This window comes from Lemur catta, chromosome 11, assembly GCF_020740605.2.
Source record: "Lemur catta isolate mLemCat1 chromosome 11, mLemCat1.pri, whole genome shotgun sequence".
Taxonomy (NCBI): domain Eukaryota; kingdom Metazoa; phylum Chordata; class Mammalia; order Primates; family Lemuridae; genus Lemur; species Lemur catta.
Genome location: NC_059138.1, coordinates 28064484 through 28087393, shown reverse-complemented (window position 1 = coordinate 28087393; position 22910 = coordinate 28064484). Strand labels below are relative to the sequence as shown.

Here is a 22910-nt window from a genome sequence, read left to right as displayed (position 1 = left end):
CTCATCTGCCTTCTGTTACTACTCTGCTGAGTTTCTTCACTTCTTCAGATATTTTCCAGGTACTTAAATGCTCCCTTGGCCTATGGGATGTTTGCCCTCTCACTCTAACCCTAATTTCAGTGGAAGTGTGCAACTCCCTCCCATTGCAGCCCCCTGCTCTTATTCTTTGCTTGCAGGGAATGACCTAGCTAGCACTTATTCTTAGTGGTGTCAATACCATCAGTCAAAGACCACCAGTAATAATGCTTACAGTTGAATAAATTGGGTATATCACTCATTGCAGCGAGAGAAATTCACCATGGAGAATCATGAGATATTGCAATAGGAGGGTGTTAGAATATGCTATAGGATTTAAGCTTTGGTGGGTAATTTTGATAAGAGTTTAAAGAAGTGGGTACTCCCTCTGGAATAGGTGCTGTCAGAAAGTGGTAGTAATTCTATGATTGAATATATCAACAAATCGTATCTATAGGGAGAGCAACTTAAAATGGGAATAAAGTTGTACTTGCTAAAGTAGTTACAGTCACTTAGGTAAGAGATGAAAATGGTTGTTATTTTATGGAATGCCCAGTGATTCTATTTTCACCTTAACTTTATCAGGGTTGCCAAGTGAACTTGTTTCATCTGAGAGTGTTTACATCCAACAGAAGAGCATGGCCCCTGGCTGTGAGGTTAGATGCTTTTGTATAACACTGAGTCCTGGCTGGGAATATCAGACCAGTTTCTAGATGTCAGAACTATTTTTTCTGTTCTTTTTTTTTTTGTGTGGTGTTGTTTTGTTTTGTTTTATTTTGTTTTGTTTCTTTCTCAGGTTCCTATGTAAGGATTAGACACCAGGATACATAATCCCCCAGTCCAGAAGACACATGCCAACTCCGCCATGAACATTCCCACCACAATCTCAGGATTGCAAGCATTTATGGAACCCTATCCATTGTCTGAGGAACACCCAGAAGCCCCTCCTCCTCCAGTGGTTGCTGGATGAATAGTGAGGTTGGAACACTGTATTCTAGGCTGTTAACTCTCTTAAAGAGTTATTTGGTCTTCTCTTTTGTAGAGAAAAGACAGATGTAAATCTGAGGTCTATGAGCAAGTTTTAACTTTTTAGCAAATTCTACAGGCATCTGTCTGCAGCTCTCTCCAGAATGTGAAGTCACCAAGCACAACTGTCTTTGGTTTTGAGGCCTTGGCCAAAACTCTGTAATACAAAACTTCCCACTAAACAGTTTTATATGGGGAGTTTAAGCCCTTACCCTAACAATATATATATTGCAAATTTACCCCAGAAATCAGTTTTTCTTTGACTTTAAAACAAACAATATTATCAAACAATATAAGGGGAATCTGAGAAGAAAAACATTTCTAAGATTATTTTCTATTTGTAATACTAAGAATAAAAACAAGGAGGCTACTCATTAAATATCAATGACAGTTCTAAAATTAGTATGTAGTGTATGTATATAGGTGCTCTTCACCTAGAAAAACTGGCCTATAGAAGCTTAATAATGATTTTTTAATGCCAATAATACTGAAAATTTGGAAGGGGAGGAATATAAGAATTAGCACTGTTATACTAATATTTTAATCTAATACCTAAGCAAATCATAGTGAAATTTTCATTCATATGCAGGAAAAGAAATGAGAAATATATGCTAAAAGGCTATATTGTAGAATATAGCAACTTAAAAATCAATTATTTATCTCATGATGGCCAGACCTTTGCAATTTGAGTCATATCATTGCTTATAAGTGAAGATATAACATGAAATATTATGCTTCCTATCAATATAACTGTGAATGAAAAGCTGATTCCAAATGAAATTGGCAGTAAAAAGATGTAAAATTCAAACTGTCTTTAAAACAATCATGTAGCTAAAACAAGAAAGAGCTAATTTTATTCAGCTTCTTTATTCTCTTCCAATTTAGTTATTTTGGGGAATATTAATCTTTGTTAAAACTTTAAGGCTATCCTAATAGTATCTGGTATGTCTACATTTGTAAGTGAACATTTCCAGTAAATGATTATTTGTGCAAATTTATAAAAAGTACCCTATGTATGCAAAGGAATGGCCATGATTAAATCAGAGGTCAGTCCCAATACAGGTTGTTAATTTTTCCTTCATTATGATAACTAACAAGTGAATAGGTCTTTATGATTTGTATTTCAAATAAAATATGGTATATAATTTATTTCAAATGAACACACACAGCTTTAGTTATGTCCAAAGATGTGTGCAAGCCTAAGAGTTGAGTACTTATACTTGTGATGATATAGCCTGCAAAGCCTAAAATATTTACTGTCTGGTCCTTGAGGATAAAAGATTGTTGGCTCCTTATCTAGCCTATTTGAATGAAAATAGGCAGTGGTTAGGACTATAGATTAATAAAATGGACCCTATGTTTTGTCAGTCAAATCAAGTTACATTTATTCTAATTGAATCCTATTTAGGTAAAGTAAAAATCAGAGGGAAATAGTTTACTCTTCCCTACCTTATCCTCACTGGTTTCTCAAATTAGGTAAACTCTTTAATCCCATATATTTAACACCATGTTTATTTACTTGAAGGGCTGCAGAAAAGAATGGAGTATTTGCTGACATTTGCCTACATACCCGCTTTAGCTAATGTCCTGGCTCTGGCCTCATTTCTTTTATGCTGAACAAAAGATGTGAAAACTATGACTCTTCTAAGACCACAGCTCTTCTACTGGTGGTTCCCCAACTACAGTAGCTGGTTCAGTGTGGAGTGTGAGTACCTGAAAAGTCTGAAAGTATTAGTCATGCAAGCAAATGCAAACTAAATAGTCTAAGGACATGCAAAGTGCACTAAGTGCAATTACTCAGTTTATAAAATACTTCTTTTTTTCCTATAAGTGAATTTGATTTCTTCCTTAGACTAATTCTACCTCCACCTTTAAGAAATATGAACTTGTCAACTCCAGTGGCTAAACCTGAACCCAGGGACTCACAGAGTTCCAAAGAGTGGAAACAGATTGTCAACAGCAAGCTACCTAAGCATCCCCTAGATATGAGGATCTCTTTCATTAATTTGTTAGTTTGAACATACTGCTAATGCTTTTTTTTTCCTTATGATAAGCATCTTTCCCAGATATATATCTTAATACTTTTTGGTCTCACAGGACATATTTCCATGCTCCCTGTTCCATGACAAGTTTGAGAAATGACTGGGAGACCTATCTCAGGTCTATGAGCCCAGATACCTCATATAGTCCTTTCAGCTCTGCAATGACCACACAATGTGAAACAGAGGCTAACACTGCAAGATTCCACCCAAAAAGCAAGGCACAGGTGACTTCTACTCTCAGATTATCCCCAATCAAGAGTTTCTGTCATTTCCCTTTTTACATGAGACCCAACTCTGGGGTGTGGTAGAGCCTCTTATAAGGGAGTAAGTCCCAACATCTAATGTTCTGTTTCCTTTTTTTCCCCTATCTTTATTAAATAGCCCAGGAAACTCTTCTAGGGTGAGAAAATCAGTTATGGCTGAGAAATTATAAACTGATAGGTGAGCTTCAATGTCCATCTTCCCCCTTCATTTATTGAAATTCTCTGAATTTTAATTGGGCACCTTGCCATCAGGGAAAAAAAACAACCATATTTCTTAGTCTTCTTTGGGGTTAGGTATGGCCACGTTACCAAGTTATGCCCAAAGATATATGAACAGATGTGATATTAGCAACTTTCAATTAGTGCCATTAAAACAAATGGCTTGCCCTTGTTAAAGAATAATTTTCAGAAAGATAAAATATTATAGTACTAAAGCAAATAGAAAATGAATACATATGAAATATTTTATTTAACATATTAATTAATGAGAGTACAAGCACTATGTTATGACAGGTTAAAAGACCATCTGAAAATCTAGGATTTCATAGACAATTTAATAGGAAATGTCAAAATAAGATTATTGCATTGGATATAAAACAGAAAAATGGCTAATAGGGCCATAACATTAACAAATTAGCAAGCAACTTCACTAAGTCTGAGACTATTAATTATTAACAGTGAAGTTGATAAGTACATTCTCCAATGCTTGTGTGGACTTGGCCTCCCTATGACATTGCAAAGGCTTGCCATCCAATTTTTTTCTTTGTTACTAAGTTTCAGATAATTTTTCTATCATATTCCAGGTTTTTTTTTTTTCATGAAATGTAGATATCATGCCAAGAGTGGAAACAAATGTCTTGACCCTAAAGATGTGTCTTAAGTATGAAAGGGAAACAAGTTTGGGAGGGTCATGAGCACCCAGGATCAACAAGCACATACATCTTTCCTTGGAAAATTCTTGGCAATTTTATATAGGTAGGACAACTGTCCTGTTTAAAGTTTTCTGCATTCTCTACAGCTAAATCTTTACCTACCTAACATATAATTTTCTAGTAAAAGTAGGTCACTAATATAAAAAAAAACTAATTTTTTTTGGTTTAACTGTTGACAGAAAGCACCAAGGAAACATATAATCACAAGATTGATGAATCTTGTTATTCCATAGCAAGATAAAACTGCTGCTTGCAATATTTTGGAAGCCAGGCCACAATCCGACTGAACTTAACCAAACATAGAGAAGTGTTTTAAAAATTAATAATATTGGTTTGTGTCAATTTCTTCTCTCTACTTTCACCAAAGACCTTAAGTGAGAGGAAATCAAGCCACAGTTACCTACCTCAAAAGCAGAGAAGGGAGGGAACACAGCTTTGCTAAGGGAGGCTTTTGCTACCTACACTGCCATTCAGATTGTGGGACAAAATCATAGCTTGGAGCCTCTCAGAGGTGAAAATAATGAGTGATTTTCTATCCCCAAATTAAAGCAATGATAGAAGAATATGAGAAAGAGTGAAGACTGACCATGGCCAAGCCTTTGTACTAAACTAGAGACTAGAATACAACCTTAGATTCTTTTTTTTTTTTTGACAGTCTCTCTCTGTGCCCAGGCTAGAGTGCAGTGGCGTCATCGTAGCTCACTGCAGCCTCAAACTTCTGGGCTCAAGTCATCCTTCTGGCTTAGCTTCCTGAGCAGCTGGGACTACAGCAAGCACATGCCATGACACCTGGCTAATTTTTCTATTTTTAGTAGAGACAGGGTCTCACTCTTACTCAGGCTGGTTTCAAACTCCTGACCTCAAGCAATTCTCCCACCTTGGCCTCCTAGAATGTTAGGATTACAGGTGTGAGCCACAGTGCCTGGACTAACCTTAGATTCTCTATCTTTTTTTTAAATTTCAATATATTAAGGGGGTACAAATGTTTTAGGTTACATGGATCGTTATTGCAATGCTGAGTCCTGGCTGTAGGTGTGCCCAGATAGCATTCATAGTACTCATTAAGTTGGTTTATTCCCCTTCCATTCTCCCCCCCTCAACAGCCGCCTCCCCTGTTGCTTTCCACTGAGTTTTACTTCCTTCTGTGCACTTGTGTGCTCATCACTAACCTTAGATTCTTATATGAGAGTGGAATACATTTTTACCTTGCTTAAGACACTGTGTTTTTGGGTATCTTTCTTTCAAGATATTTCCAACACTGCCTAAATAATATAAGAATTCTTTCAAGCATAGTGTGTATTCCTCCAGTCCTTTAGGTTCTTAGCTTTTTTATATTCAAAAGTTTGGACTCCTGAAAATCAAAAACTTGGATGCCCTAGAGAAAAAAATTTCTTTAGTTTTAAAGTCTTCCTCAGGTAATAAATGCTGCTGATTCTTTGAAGAAAGGGCAAGGAGTGTTTGCAAACTGTGTATGTATATGGGAGCATGTTTGCATAAAGAAATTTTCCCAAATATTTTTCTGCTTTAGAAAAATGTCTTTTCATACTATTTATATCAACTGTTGAGAGCAAGGTACATTATTGTTTCATCTATTCTGCTCAAGATTGCTACATCAGAAATGGAATATTGTTTTTAACTACTTTATGTAAGACATCCCAAGCATACACTTTGTTGGTTCAGTCATGACCAATTTTATTATATTGTTCTGTCATTTCAAACTGTCATTCTTTTCAAAACTGTTTCAAATCTTTTTCAATATCTTTAAATATCCCAAACCCTACCTCTTCTTTCATGTGCAGCTCATGGATAAAATTTAAAGATATTAGATATAACTCTATCAAATTCTCACTGCCACCTTTATAATCCAACCCCAACTTTCACGTACGTTTAACATCAACTGTCCTTTTAGATTGGTTTCATTAATGAAGGTGTGCCTGCCCTAGCTAAAGCAAAGTATGCATCTGTGCTTTAAACTTTTGTAAAGTGGGAGTTCCCTCCCATTTTTTTTCTGAACATTATCCATCAGCTATCCCTTCTTTCTTCTCTGTATGCACTAGTTTATTTTTAACTGGATTAATTCTATGACTACTTAAACATGACTTTAAAAATGCCATATCTTTCTCTACCAGTGGACTTACTTTTGGTCTTCTATTCATAGCCCAACTTCTAAGACCATTTTTTTTTAAACCAGAGGATAAATTTGTTCACTTGACACACACTCATCATCACATTACATCTCAAAGCAGTGGTTCCATTTTGTTAAATATTATGAGTATTTTCAGTTCTTATTTTTCTTCTTTATTCCTAAAAACCTCTCATTGTTTTGTGTGACTGTGCTTTCTCTTACTATTTTTCTTCAGATTCTCTGATTGCTTCTTCTCAGTGCCCTTTCCTGATTTCTCCTCCTTTCCATGGACATGGAATAGGTGGTTTCTTCAAAGCTCTGATACCCTCTCTCTAGTGACTCCTTTTATGACATTATGTACTTCCATGGTCTAAACTCTGCTGATGAATGTTAATTGAAGCCCAGACCTCTCCTCTGAGTTTGTGTCAACTGCCTGCCCAACAAAACAATTAGGAGGCGTTATAGGCACTTGAAAATTGGCATGTTTAAGATTAAATATATGATATTCTCCACCAATACTAGTCATTCACTTGTACTTTTTTCCCAGTGAATTCTAAGCTGAAAACCTATAAGACATCCTTAATTTATCTCTCCCTCTTTCCCCCTCTCCCCATAACCAAGCCTTTTAGCATGTCCTATCAACTTTAACTTTCATATATCTCTCAAATATTTCAACTTCTCTTCATCTGCACTGCCACCACTTTGTTCTAAGCTGCAATCATCCTTCACTTAACCTAGAGCAGTAGAACATCAGTTAGTTTCCCTCAGACACGTTGGAAACTCCTGCAATTTGCATTCTGTAGTAAAGTTAGAGGTATATTTTTAAAAGCACATATCTATGTATGTTTCCTGCTTTAAATATTTGGATGACTTACATCTATACACAGGATAAAAATCAAAATATTAACATATCTTAGAGTCTGGCATGGAGGTGTACCAACACTTTTCTCTAGGCTTAGCTATGTTACCCTTTGAAATTTGTTTCAGTCACTGTCTACTTCTTTTAATTGTTCAACTGTGTCATACACTCATTACCACACAGTCTTTGTGTTGTGTCTTCCCATTCTCTGGGTTTCTCTCTAACTCTTCCATTGCATAGGAAAGCCTTACCCATTCTCCATGATATTCTTAGGGTCTTTGGTCAGGGAAAGTAAAATACCAATACAAAAAAATTTTACAACATTGCACCATTTTTCAATGCAATTCTATTTAAATAAGAACACGTGCCTAACATCTACTGTGTATTAAGTACTATAAGAGGCCTTGTCATGTGTTTTGTACCACAGAAGTTCTCAGTTTATTATAGTTAAGAGTTTATTATAGAAACCATATAGAAAGAAGCTCAAATGATGGAGAAAAATATAACTATAATAATAATTTACATATTATAATGAAAGGTATAGAATGGGCACACAAAGGGATAAAAGAATAAATATTAGGAATTTAGTTGTGAGCAAAAATAATTTGGGGAATATTAATGGAAAAGGACTTCAGCTGAGACTTTACTTTTTAAAAATGGTGGATAGAATTTGGATATATAGAGCTGTTTCTAACACAAAACAATAACATTCATAAGGAGACCAAGATAGAAAAGGTGTTTTTTAGGATACAGAGGGTGATCGTTTAGTCCATTATAAAGCAATCATATAAAAATATGGTGGGCAATGAGACTAGACAGTTGATTTGGGCCATATTTTTAAATTTCTTAGTATAATATTAAAGAGATTAGAGTCCTCCTAGTTTCTCCCACAAATATAAAATATGTGTCTATAGAGAAATAATTACTTTTTTTAAAGGACAGAATGCAGAAAACTTTATTTGTCCTACTGTTAACAGAGCTTTACAAGGGAAATTTTTCATGTCAGTGTTTGAAGAGCCTCCTGGGTTTCTTACTTTAGATAATTACTTCTTCAAACAAATTTTGCTCATTAATTTCCTTTGGGACTTAACTTGCCCACTTGTCATTCAGTGTATTTCTGAAGAGTAACTTGTTTTGTGGTATCTGACATTGATTCCAACTGTTAATTCTGATGTGAAATAAAGATGGTCTTTCCCTTGAGATTTTAGTTTATTTAAATTTCTTCTGCTAGAATTTTCACTCTTAATAGACTGGGCACGTTTTTCAAATATTTAATTGTCTCTTAAATTACTATATTAACTTGCTATCTATTAAATTTTAGGATCCTCTGCTTTGCAAAAGCAGTATCATTTGTTTTTCTCTCCAAGGTAGAAATTATTTTTTTCAGTACATTTTACTTTATTTCTCAATGGCTTCTTTTCCAGCATATCTGAGAGAATTTTAGGCTATTTCTCCATGTATAGCTGAAGAATACTTACCTTTTTGTGGTCTTTTAGAAACTCAGAAACTATCATTCCCTGCCCAGGAAACATTATCATTTTATTTTTCTTGCTTTTTTATTTTGTGAAAAGAGAACAACTTTGACTTGCTTTGGAAATGATGCATATATCTCGTATTTTTTCTTCCTCTGTCACATTAAACTGAAGAAGATACAACTTTAACGCTCATTCATAATAATTTCATCCAAAATGCTTTTCACAACTCTAAATAATATCAAAGATTTGGCTCATTTCCTGTTATCATTAAACAGCAAACTCATTGCTGTCTATATTTAACTGATTTTGTTGCTTTTCTCTTCTAAGGTCATATAGATTTAGGTTATTTACAACTGGAATCCGTTTCTTGCATATTTTTCTGTCTAGAAGTACTGAATTTTGTTCATTTGAACAACACACATGTACACACACACACACACAAAATAAGCCCTGATATATGCCACAGAATTTTAAGATTTAGGATTCTTTTCAATGGAATTCAGTTTTAGTTGCCAACTTATTGAATTCCACTGTCTGCTATTACAGTTTTATAAAATAACTTTTTAAAAATTAGAACAATTTTATTCAAACAAAATGTGATGCAAAAATTTAATGTAAAGAATGAGAATTTTTTTTATTTAAAAATGAGTGTAGGTCCAAAGCTCTACATTGTTGTACTTTCCGTCTTATGCAGAAGTCTCTAAAGATTATACAAAAAAAGAAAGTATTTTTCCTAGCAAGTATTGCTTGGTGAAATTTTGAATGTAATTGGTGGGATTGTATTCCACGTGTTTAGAATTCACCTATAACAGGAAATGGACAACCTCTCATAACTCACCGAGGTGATGTTAGCTTTTCCTTCTAGGATTTCTTAATTTATCAGCTCTCATTCTGTTAGGAACTTCTTCTTCTTCTTCTTACCTTGTCATTAATTTTCCCTTAGAACCACCCATTGGAGTGAAGTAGTTAGGCTTGGCAAGAGAACTGATCCATAGAGCTAGAAATTGTATGAGTGTGGCAAGGCCTCTTCTTGGTCTATTATTCCCTGTCAAATGAACTAAGGTAGGTAACTACAAACATACAGGATTGTCTTATCCCCTAGGTAGGAAAGAGTCAGTGAACAATAATCCCAGTTTAGAGAGATGAAGAGAAGGAATGATCTGCCCTATCCTTTCCTTAGGGTTCAGGTAAAGATATTTAGACGTATTGTCATGGTATTGTGTTTATAAGTGGACTGTTTCTCTAGAAAACATAATGCAGACTAGCTCTCAGCTATATGCTATAGTATTTGACAGAGAAAAGGAAAACTTTGGGGAAGTAGGAGCAACATTTATGTAAATTGTGTAAATTCTTGTGTTACCTCCTACTTCTATTCGCTGTCTTCCTTAAAACCCATTATATTTTAACAGGGTTTCCAATGGTGACTGCTATTTATTTCTGTACATATTAAATTTTAACAAATGTTCACTCAGTCATGCAAGCTATCTCTTCAGTCTCTTTTTATCCCTCTTGTTTTACTGGATCTCCAGTAAAATAGATTCCTTGATCAGCTGATAAATAAGCAGGGGGGCCAAAATAAAAATTCTGGACCCTAATAGAGTTTGAAGCATTTGTCTCACTTGCCAGCTATGTAAATCCATATTCTGAATGAGTGTTTGGTCTGGTCGGGATCCAACCATATCTACTTGGAGCCATGGTTAATGGGCCTCATAATACACTTGACAGCTGTAAGGGTTGTTGAAAAACAGAAACATTTGGTAGTCACATTTCAAGCTTCTAAATGGAACAATGGGAAAAGGCCCAACATCACTATTTTTGCCAAAACCATATAACTTCATAAAAATTAGAAAAAAAATTTGACACAATAACTGGCCAGTGATCTTCAAAGGTACCAAAGTCCTTGTTATAGACTGAAAATATGTGTCCTTCCCAAGTTCATATATCAGAAGCTTCCACACCAATGTGATATATTTGGATGTGGGGCCTTTGTGAGATAAGTGGGTTTAGATGAGGTCATGAGGGCATGATATCAGTGATGGAATTAGTGTCCTTATAAGTGGAGGAAACAGATCACAGCTTTCTCTCTCTACCATGTAAGAAAGCCCTCCCTGGGAACCAAATTGCCTGGCATCTTGATCTTGGACTTCCCAGCTTACAGAACTGTGAGAGGTAAATGTCTATTGTTTATGCCATCTAATCTATGATTTTTTTACAACAGCCTGAGCATACTAACACAGTTCTTAAAGTAAAAGTAGAGTCAAGAACTGTCAGATGTTGGAAGAGACTAAAAATATAGGACAACTAAATTTAATAGGGATTCATAGAGAAGATCCTGTCTGAGGAGAAACAGACATATATGGGGCAAATGCACAATATTGAATAATGTCATAGATGAGTTAATACTACTGTATTGATGTCATTTTTCTTGCCTGCAAAAATTGCTTTATGTTTGCCTAAATCAGAAAAAAAAAAAGGAGAGGAAGATTTACTGGGATATACTGGGGAAACTCACAGAACTAAAGATATTAGGGAAGTTGATAATGGATTATGAAAACTCTCTTTAATGTGTTTTTACAATTTCTGTATTAATAAAATTATTTCAAATCAAGCTAAAACAAAGGACCAATTAATAAGACTTTCACATTTAAATAGTGAAAAATTTTAATTTTCAATTAAAAGACTTTCAGTGACATCATTATCATTTAACATTATTTTAAAAGCTATGAATAATGCAATATAGGCTTGAAAAAAGAAGAGGCCTACCTATTGAACACAGGATAATTTACAAATTTTACTATTGCTATAATTGCATATTTTGTATATTTTAAAAAATTAACTGAAAGCTACTAAAATTATATGTATCTTATAAGAAATAATATAACTGGTTATAAGATCAATGCATTAAAATAGGCTCGAGTAAAGCCTGCAATAAATACATTAATTTGACTAGTGTTCTCATATATCTTGTATATTGGCATTTTTTTGTTGTAATAAGCCATAGATCCTGGCATTTGACCCTATTCCTATTATACACACACACACACACACACACCAGTATAACATAAGCCAGATCAGGACCAGCACTTAAAATGAAGCCAGTTCTATTAATTCCAGATCTCCTTAACCAGTGCTCTAAAGAGAATAAAAAATTACCTCTTATAAAATTGCATAGGTTACAGTAGGTCCTTGAATATGGTAGTCATGGTGGCAGGGCAAGAGCCTATGCCTGGGCTCAAAAGTATGGGCTCCTATTCACCAAGACTAATGTAACTACTGTTGCTGCTAAATATCTAAACTGGCATCAATAGAAATCAATGATGAGTCTCTGATGAGTCTCTGATAGTATTATCAAGGAGAGCAACAAACCACTTAGTAGCAAACATATTTTCTTTCTGCTCTAGAAGGAGCAGTAATTTGCTTTGACAGTAACCACCTCTTCATAGTATGTGTTTGGCTCTTTTTTTTGCACATAGGGCTTCGGCTAGACCACTATACATGAACTCACAAAATGTTTGATACAGCAACACAGCACAATATATTATATGCCACACAAAGAAACCTACCTTACAGCACAGGAGTTGCAGAAATTGGTGTATGGTAATGGAATGTGCTGGTTCTTTCACATACTGAATCGGCCAGAAATTAGCAGTATAGTGTGATAAAGCAATGGAAGAACAGCCTGATGAAGTTGCAGTCCAGGTGCCAGTTTGCAGTGGTACCCATGAGGATGAGTTGTCATCTGTCATGAAACCACTCTAAATCAATAACCATTATACAGTCTGTGAGCCCATTATATAAGATATAGCAACAGGTGGAAACAGAAATGGCTCTAATTATCATCACTCTCAGTGACCCCCATGGGGGATTTTTTCCTTAACTTTGGTCTCTGTTGATTTACTGATTCTGTTCCCATAAAAGGGAATACTTCCACCAGCCGAAATAAGAGTCAATAAACTTTCAACTAAAGCTGCTGCCCAGACATTTCTGTTTCCTTTCTATAAATAATCACCAGGTAAAAAGTAGACTTATTATCCTGGCAAGAGTAATTGAACCTGGTTTTCAGGTTGACATAGAGCTGCCATTATATATAGAGGACAGATGTGTCACCTGGTCAACTCTTAGATTTCCTTTACATAATTTTAAGTAATTTTGATTGGGATTGTGTTGCATTTATAGATCAAATTGGGGGGGTTGACATGGTATACCTCTCTATTTGTGGAGGTCTTCTTTGATTTCTTTCAACAGAGTTTTGTTGTATTCAGTACTACATACATATCATATATACATATCATGCATACATTTTGTTAGATTTATACCTAAATATTTTATTTTTTGGAAGGTGATATTATAAATAATATTGGTGTTTAATCTAAAATTTCAGTGTGTTTATTTCTGTTATGTAGGGATAGAACTTTTTGTGTATTGATCTTGAATATTCTGACCTTGGTAAATTATTTATTACTTTTATCCTGTTTGATGTTCTCTGACCTTACTGGATTTTTGGTTTGTTGTATATCACTAATTTTGAAAAATTAATGTCGGCCATTATTTTTTCAAAAATTTCTTCTTCTAATTTCTCCCTTTATTTTCTTTCTCAATTATAATTTTGATTATATTATACCATTTCATATTTTCCCCAGATCTTGGAAGTGCTATTACTTTTTTGCACTCCTTTTTTTTCTCTATTTACCACTACTTTTCTCAGCATTCTTCATTCTTGTTATTAAGTTTCTAATTTCTAGCATTTTCATTAATTTCTTTCTCACAGTTTTCATCTTTCCCCTGAAATTACCTATCTGATCTGATGTGGTATGTATTTTTTCCATTAGAACATTTAACATACTAATCATAGTAATATTAAATTTCTTGTGCATAATTCATATGTCTGTGTCATATCCAAATCAAGTTCTAATAATTTCTTTGTTTTCTTTCAGACTGTTGTTTTCTTGCCTTTTTGTATGTCTTATAAGTTTTTATTGAGGCCGGGCACGGTGGCTCATGCCTGTAATCTTAGTACTCTGGGAGGCTGAGGCCAGAGGATAGCTTGAGCTCAGGACTTTGAAACCAGCCTGAGCAAGAGCGAGACCCCGTCACTACTAAAAACAGAAAAAATTAGCCGGGTGTGGTGGCGGGTTCCTATAGTCCCAGCTACTCAGAAGACTGAGACAGGAGGATCATTTGAGCCCAGGAGTTTGAGGTTGCTGTGAGCTAGGCTGATGCCAGGGTACTCACCTGGGCAACAGATTGAGACTGTCTCAAAAAAAATTTTTTTTGTTGAAAGCCAAGTATGGTGTATAGGACAGTAAATACTGATTTAAATAATTTTTATCTTTGAAGATGAGCATACCTTTCCATCCAGGTGTTAATATTTTAATTCTGTATCTATCCATCTATCATCTATCTATCTATCTATCTACATTTATTTATTGATCAGCCCTTGTGTGCCTAGTACTGTCCTCAGGAATAAACTAGGATTATTGAAGATGTTCACTAAACATAAAAAAAGTTAGGTACACAGAATCTTACTCAAGAAGCTCACATTCTGTTTAAAGAAACATACCTGGATAAAATAATTTCAGAATATTTACCTAATTATTTGCCACTATCTTTATATCATTAACAAATTCTGAAGAGAAAACACTAAGAGCGAGCTGAAATAGTGAGGAATGTCCTCACTGTTAGACTGCGTGGCCACCAGAATCAAGGGACAGAGGTTTCTATTAAGTGGAGAGATCTAGAACAAACAATGATATAGGCCTACTTTCTGCTTTGTGAATATCAGGCTGTTGGGATTGTCAGACTCACAAGCTTCATTTATATTAAGGCACTAGACCCTAGAAAATCTTTCTGAAAATGACATTCCTTGAATATCACTCAATTACTCTATAAAAATTATTTCTAAAGTTCCACATGCTAATTACTGAATACTTTGACATACACTTTGAATACTTCCTATGAAGAAATTAGTCACATTCAAAAGTGGATTTCTAGTTAAGACATTTCAGTGCTAACTGTGCAGTTAAAATTAATTTTGTTATGAAAAATTATCAAAAATTTTACAGTTACAGCTAAAGGTGAATGGCATGTTCTTTCAATATGGATAAAAAACATCCAAGGATTTATCAAGGGCAGAAGCTTACAAACTTTTGCTGTAAAGAACCAGATAGCATGGCTCTATTCTAATAAAAATTTATTTAGAAAAACAGATGTCAGGCTAGTTTTAGGCTGCAGTTTCCATTCACTGAGCCTGGATCCAGGGATATATACATTTTTTGGCTTGCCATTTAACATTGATTAAATGTCCCAGACTTTTGATGTTATATGTTAACTTAATAGAGTTTGTCTGTGAGAGATGGAAATAATTTCTTTCTAATATATCTAGTATAACTGATAACCTTACACAATACAATTTATTGAACTATAGGAGATTAAGCAGTTGTGTATAATATTTATATACCTAGCTTCTCAAATATACCTCTATCCAACAGTTTATATGAAATATTTCAAAATAACCACAGAAAAAACAAATAGTATGTATATTAAAACGTTGTGATACTTTTAATCAAGGGTTTATTGGCATCTGGCTTACTATTTCCTAGGAACCAAAACGGAATATTTAATTCATCTTGATTTCTTTCTACCAAGGTCAGTTGTATTACTGACTTATGTTTTGATTTTAATGAAGGAGGTTTGATATACAGAACTCTCCAAAACTGTCCAAATGATGCATATATCAGACACACAATTAGCTCAGACTTAAGGGTGGTTGTAACAAGAATTAGAAAATCCTTTATAATCAAGGGCTAGAAACTAATGTCTGTCTCTGTCTGTGTCTCTTTCATAGACACAATTAAAAATATATAAAAATCATACAGAAAAATCAGCACTTTGCCATTAATTTACTAAAGTGACTCACTGCTGCCCTCACAATTTTAAATATGGTTAGAATTTAATACTAGAATAATATCAACTACCTATAGCATCAGTAAATGTTGCTAAAATGCCCTTTCTTTTAATTGCTAAAGAAATTAATTACCACTTTGAGTTGTATTTTAATAGCTTGGCATAAGATGGTATTTAATAGCCTAAGAAATAATATTAAAACTGACATTAATTTCTACCATTACATTTATTTGCAAGCCTAAAAATAGCGTTGCTAAGCAACAATTTAAAATACAAGAAATTAAAATATATATTCTGTCCTAAAACCATTGACAATTAGGCTGTACTAAAAACTTTTGGTTAATTTTGTCAACCAATTTTGTAACTGACAACTGGAAATCATGATAGAGGTCATCCAAATCCAAGATTACCTGAACCATTTGTTTTCAAATCATTGTTACAGAAAAAACAATGGGACAATATCATAAACATATCTAATTGTGTTTATTTTTTTGTTACTCCTCTGAGTCAACATTAGTATTCTGCAGAGCTCTGGAGCAATATTGAGTGGTGGTCATGGAGATATTTTAGATCTACCTTGTTCTTTAAAGATTATGCCTTTGTGCACAGCTCATTTCCTGAGGGACAAGGTGCTATTGGCAGAGCAGCAGAAATGGAAAGTTGTTGAAGTAACACGGCAAGTGATGGAGTTCTTTAGGGAGAAACTGAAAGAAAACGTTGAGCTTAATCACAGTTGACTTAGATATAACAAGGAAAAGGAAGGGTTAGAATAACTATTTGGTATTGATTCATGGGTCATTATTAACTTTTCAATAGCTTTTCGATGATACAAAATTATAGTTTTATGTAAAAAGCATTGCACATAAGTAATTAGTGTCCACAATTTAATCCAGACAGAAATCAATGTTTTTTTAAACATACATTGAAAATAGAATACCTATACTCATGAAAATAGAAACAAGAAAAGATCAGACTCTGTATTTTGTATAAGGATTTCAAAACACGGGAGAATCCAGGCCGGGCGCAGTGGCTCACTCTGGGAGGCCAAGGTGAGAGGATTGCTCTAGGTCAGGAGTTCGAGACCAGCTATGAGCAAGAGCAAGACCCCGTCTACTAAAAATAGAAAGAACTTATATGGACAGCTAAAAATACGTATATAAAAAAATTAGCCGGGCATGGTGGCGCATGCCTGTAGTCCCAGCTACTCAGGAGGCTGAGGCAGAAGGATTGCTTAAGCCCAGGAGATTGAGGTTGCTGTGAGCTAGGCTGGTGCCATGGCACCCTAGCCAGGGCAAAAGAGCAAGACTGTCTCAAAAAAAAAAAAAAAAAAAAGAAGAAGAAGCAAAGTTATTACCAAAATCACACCAGGAAATTTGATTCTTAGAGTTCAAGAAAAGAATATTCAGTTGGCCCTTTGTATCCACCTCTGAGGATTCAACCAACTGCTAATCAAAAGTATTTGGGAAAAAACAATTCCACAAGCTTCCAAAAACCAAAACTTGAAATTGTTGTGTGCTAAGTAGGACATTGAATCCACATGATGATATGATATATAAGCATTGCATTAAGTATTATAAGTAATCTAGAGATGATTTAAAGAATATAGGAAAATGTATATAGGTTATATGTAAAAGTATGTCATTTTATGTAAGGGACTTGAGCATCCATACATTTTGGTATCCATGGGGATCCTGGAACCAATCTCTCAAGGATACTGCATTCTCATAACCCAGAGGTCACTGTTGACTCAGTAATTAAGTAATCAGTGTCAGTAATATGAACAAATATGGACAGAAAACATAAGACCAGAACACCATCTGGACCTGCAGATTCAGATATTCTTGGGTGAACTTGGGGCATATGTGTGTTGAAAACATTTCCTTAGTTTGTTTGGAATAATTAAGAAATCCGTATCCTTGGTACCATTCTATAATAAGCTGTGTATAAGTTCTGAAGGTGAAACAAGACATGAGATTGGGACAGCTGACAAAACATAACAAGCACATAAAAGGGGATAGATATCATAAAAAAAGGAGCTCAATGTAACAATGAGGGTACTATTATAACGTAATCCAATCTGTGCCAGGCCTGAAGTAACATAATCAGGAAAATATCAGAAACAAGACTTGGAAGTAAAGGTGAGCAAAACTCATGAAGAAAGGATTTGTGTCCATGTTCACCTTGGTAATCTCCGCAACCTTGCATATATCAGGGGATCAATAAATATTTCCTGGAACAAGAGCTTTGAAAGGAGAACATGTAACTAAATTCATGCCGAAGTACAGAAAGCACTGGTTGCACTTGCGGGTGACTGTTCCAGGTACACAGCAGAGCCCATCTGCTGCACCAGATGCCAGTGGTTGATTGGACAGCAAACGTGCGGGAGGCAAAAGGCATCTCGTCCCAAAAGGGCCTCCAGGAAAGAGGCCAAGGCAACTGTGCCAGGACTACTCCTAACCTCCACCAATAGCCTCGTAATCACATTGATTTTCTTCATTTAACAAGAAAGCTTTCACAAATGTGTGGATAGATGAATGAGCTGCATTTTATGATTTAAAATAAAGAACATTTGAATGTTTATGGTAAAAGTGAATTCATATTAAGTCTGTTATGCAAACCTCTGCCATTTGTGTTTGCTGAGCCTTTCCTTAAACACACTAAAGCAGCAATATTTTCTGTAAAAACTTAATTGCACAATATTTCTGAATTGACTCTCAGTTTTCTATGTATTAAATGTGAGTAATCTATGCATTTCCTAAGATTCAAATGTTTTATTTATCTCTGATTACATAGGCAGAAGAAACTTGAAAATAATAATTTAATAAATTGAATTTCTATTTCAGATTACTAATTCCCCATTTATTCATAGAAAGAGTTTTGAAACACAATTATGTAATCATTGCCTTAAATTTGTGCTTTATTTTTCCTGTGTAATCATAGACTTGATGTCATTATAGCATTCTGTAACCAAAGTTAAATATTTTGCTTTAGCAAAAAACATGTTAATCCTCTAATCCTAAAACATCTATCTGTATACACAAGTTTTCTTCCTTTTCATGTTCTTTGCCCTTTCCTTCTCTGAGATTCTCTCTCTCTCTCTCTCTCACATACACACACACACACACACACACAAACACAACTTGCAGACACACAAAGTCATTTTGCTACTATTAATATATAATAGAAGGAGTACTAGTTGTTTTAATTCTAAGGTATAGCCTATTAATACTGGGTGCATAAATCTGCCAGTACCATGTTACTAAAGACTTTGCTTTAATCCCATCAAGTCCTCACAGTAACTCCAGTGGCCAAACATTACTGTTCTTTTTTTCACAGATGAGGAAAATGAAGCCCAGAGTGTTTCAGTGATGGGTCCCGCCCCAATCCACATAGCTACAAGTCTCTCGGACTCCAAAGTGCGTACTCAATCAGGTGCCTCTGCTATTTTCTTATCTATGAAATACTGAGTATTTTTAGAGGAAGGGAGGAAATAGGGACAATATTTTTGCCTGTGGCTTGATGATGTATGTATGTGCCTGTCCACTGTGGAGTCTCCACAATTCTACCTATACCCAACAGCACATTAGAAATGGCCAGGGATGAAGCCAGCAGTGAGTTTTTAGGTAGTGATACCTAATTACTACAACATGGCATTTTGGGAAAAAATTATTGTAAGATGAGATGGTGTATGGTAAAAGCATTGAGTGTGAATACAAAATATAAAATTACAAAAGATGACAGAGCACATTTTATAAGAACATAAAATTCTAGAAAATAATAGTTTTGTTTTATCTTTGTTAAACAGTCTAAAAACTCTATATCTTGAATGTAAGAACACAGGAGTCTGGGCTCAGGCAAGACTATTAACTTACCGTGATTTCTCATAAAAGAAAATAAACCAATTTCTTAAATCAAATAGAAAATTATATTTTTTCAAATATAAATACTGGCTGCCAAAGGATTTTCATATACTGCACTTTTTTCAATATTCTAAATTTAACTAGTTGAATTTCTCTTGAGACACCTTACACTAAAACTTCTTCGATGAGGGAAATGAATTTTATAATGAAGTTTTATTTCAGAATAGGGTTGAAGGAAGAAGAAACAAATGTGTCAGGTTTGAACACCAACTATGCTACTAAATAACCACTTGACAATAGTACTAGTGCTAGTGCTAGTATAAGCACTAGTACTTGGACCTTGGACAATAAACTCAAGCTTGTAGGAGTTAATTTCCTTATCTATAAAATAATAGTTACAGTGTTACTGAGGATTGGAGTAAATTAAATGAGATAACTTAAACTCAGCCCAGTGTACAAGCCATTGGTACCATTTATTGGTATATACCATAATTGATATAAGGCATTTGTAGCATTTATTATAAACTATAGAATTTAGGTTTGGGCTTAGTTATTCTAATCAAACATAGATCTAATGCTAAATCATATTCCTAGATTTCTGCCAATATAAATGCATAAAACTCTTGCAATGGTTTTGCACTTGATCTTAGCCAAACGGCCGAGAGGCGAGTCTTGCATGGTTTTGATATATAAGCATTTTCCTTGCTAGTCAGACTTTGTATTTGCCTTCCTGAATCATTGCTGTGATATGATTCTGGTTGTGGGCAGAATGGCAACAAGAGAGTCTTGAGAATAAGTGTTTATTTGTGAGCCCCCAGATGAGGTTATTATGAGATCTTTAAGCAAGGGAAGGCTGGTTTCAGAAACAAGAAATCAGGCTACTTCCATTGGTAAGGAAGGCTTGGGATGTCTTCGCTTTGTACAGACAATTCAACCAATGAACCCTTTTCAATTATAAAGGTCACACACTCTCCCAGTGTTCTAACCTTTACATGAAAGAGTGGACAAGGCTGTAAATTCAACTTCTGTTATAATTTTGCAACCTATTTATTTAATTAAAGTTTGTATCTGATTTTAATTAAGGCTAGCCCTGTGGCTATAAGGAATAAGGGTTTATTTTAGGATTGCCTTGGAATTTCTACAGTTCTGACTCTTAGTTTAAGCTGAGAGTTTAAAGAGCTGAGCTTGTTTTCTTTTGGTAAGTAATACCGTGCACTCCTTGGGGGCATTCTGACTGCAGTTAACAGTTGAATGAAGCAGTCACTTGGTCCTCCAAGGAACTTCCTTTACCACCATAAAACACGGGAAATAATGTGATTAATTAATTATGATGCCACTATATTATGTGGATTACTAGCATCCCATTTACTATTTGTAAGGAGCTCAGTAACGTGTTCTTGACCAAAGACCATGACCAAACTGATTACAAACCTTCATCTTCGAAGGTCTCTCTTTTTTTTTTTGGGTGCCCACCCTTGGTACCGATGCCTATCAGCCAGTGAGATCTGATGAGGAGGTACACACCACATTAGTTATTTTAACAGAAACAATTTGACAAAGAGTTAAGTGGAGATTGAAAAAATAAAAAATGGCAAAGAGAACATTAAAGTATCACGTAGGTAGGAACTACAAGAAGTATCTAGCAACCTTAGGGCTTAGTGACAAATGGAAGAGTTTGAAATTATTAAAAATTAGACACACAAATGATGTTCCCTTCAGAGATGAAATTCACATACCTAAAGCAGAGATACTGGCTGGGTGGTGCTGGGCAACTTCAAGGGAGTGTTTTGAACCTTACTCTATGGGTCCTAGAGAATCTGCAAACTGGTATCAAAGGCTCCTGTTGAAAGTATCTGCCACGTCAAGAGCAAAGAAGCATTCCTAAAGTAACAACCACAAGAATGGGAAGCAAAAAGAGGATTGGAAATGAAACAAGGAGGGGTGTGTATCTTTTTTATTCTTCTAGCCTTTTTGTCTCTTTCTGAACACTTCTAATTATCAGAGTCTAACAGGGAGCAAGTTGGCAAAGTGAAGGTATGTTTTGCCTACTCCGAGTCATCCATAATATCACAGAACAGATGGTGGGTTTGGATCTAGGGAAAATAACAAGTGATAGAGGAAATTTGACTTATAATGTAAAAAATGAGATACATGTAATTTATATACAAGGAAGAATGAATGTATCTTTCACTTTTGTTAACTGTAAAATTTACAAAATTTTTGACCATTATTTAAGTTATGAAAGAAAAATTACTATTTCTAAAATAGATGATTTATTCAATAAAGTAGGAAACTGTATATGGAAAACTTCAGTATAACTATAAGAAAGACCATGGTAACAGGTTAAAATACAAAGTCTTCTTAAGGCAATATGGGAAGAGCATATAACACTTTAAGAACAGTATTCTCATACAGAATAAAGATGAAACAAGAGAGCACAAAATATTTCCTTGTGTTTACCCTCCACTTCATACGTTTAATTCTAGATGGATCTCTGCAATTTTCAAATCTTCCTAAAATGCTTTATTTTCCTTCTGTTGGGGTGAGTCATATAATGTTTTCTTTTGCTTTTTGGATGAGGTGAACTCTCCTCTACTTTACCTATAAGGAAATGGATGATTTGATCCCATACCTGACTTCAACCTCTTCCTCTCTGAGACTGCTTTCCTTCCAATAAAATAAAAAACTGGTGTGGAATCATTATTCTGACTGCCCTTGTTTTCATTTTGCTTTGTATTTTAGATTCCTGGTGCATAGACTAACACTTTCTATGATTAATCTTATTCAGATATTACTTTCCCTGATTATCCATTACGTATTTGATATTCATGCATGGCAGGATATAATATGGGTATACTAAATTGTATTTGTTTTCAATATACTACCTTTTCCCCATTTCAAGCCTTTTCTAGTTTATTAGTATTTGCTAACCCCAGAGAAAATATCAGATGACATCACTTCTCTCTCAGTTTTCTCTAAAAGTCTAAACTCATCGTGAGTGACTGTAGGTTGAGCTAAATAAGCTGGATGAGCCAATTGACAGGACCCTGAAGAGACAACAAGACTCAGAGGAGGAGGATGTATGGGGGACTACAGAAGCTAAACCATACACAAGAGCTCCCCATTTTGTCTAGTGTCCTGTGCTTACAAGGATGGTCCTGAAGCAGCAAAGCCGTTCACTGAGAGATTCCTTTAGGCAGCCTTGGTGATAGAATCTGGGCTTTGTAGATAAAGTGTCTGAGCCTAATGCAAGCTTTAAGAAGTAGCAAGTAACAGGGAAAAAAGAACAAGGTGTAACACACAGCATAACTTCTGATGTAGTCTTCCTGTTAGTATTTGTGACTGGATCAAACAAGATAATTGGTAATAAATAAGATACAGCTGTCAGATATCTTTCATTCTTTATATTG

General features: G+C 34.8%; 1 long non-coding RNA gene across 4 annotated transcripts in view; it reads left to right on the top strand.

Moving 5' to 3' along the window:
- Positions 1 to 945: 945 nt before the first annotated feature.
- The window catches only part of LOC123647382, a 39283-nt gene continuing 17318 nt past the window's right edge, over positions 946 to 22910 (top strand). For 2 of the 4 annotated variants that reach the window (XR_006738213.1, XR_006738214.1), the window contains exons 1-3: positions 946 to 993; positions 18977 to 19056; positions 21313 to 21441. This is a non-coding gene — a long non-coding RNA (uncharacterized LOC123647382). Of the gene's footprint in view, positions 994 to 18976; positions 19073 to 21312; positions 21442 to 22910 lie in introns of all 4 variants that reach the window. The other 2 variants (XR_006738215.1, XR_006738216.1) reach the window with 2 other exon arrangements.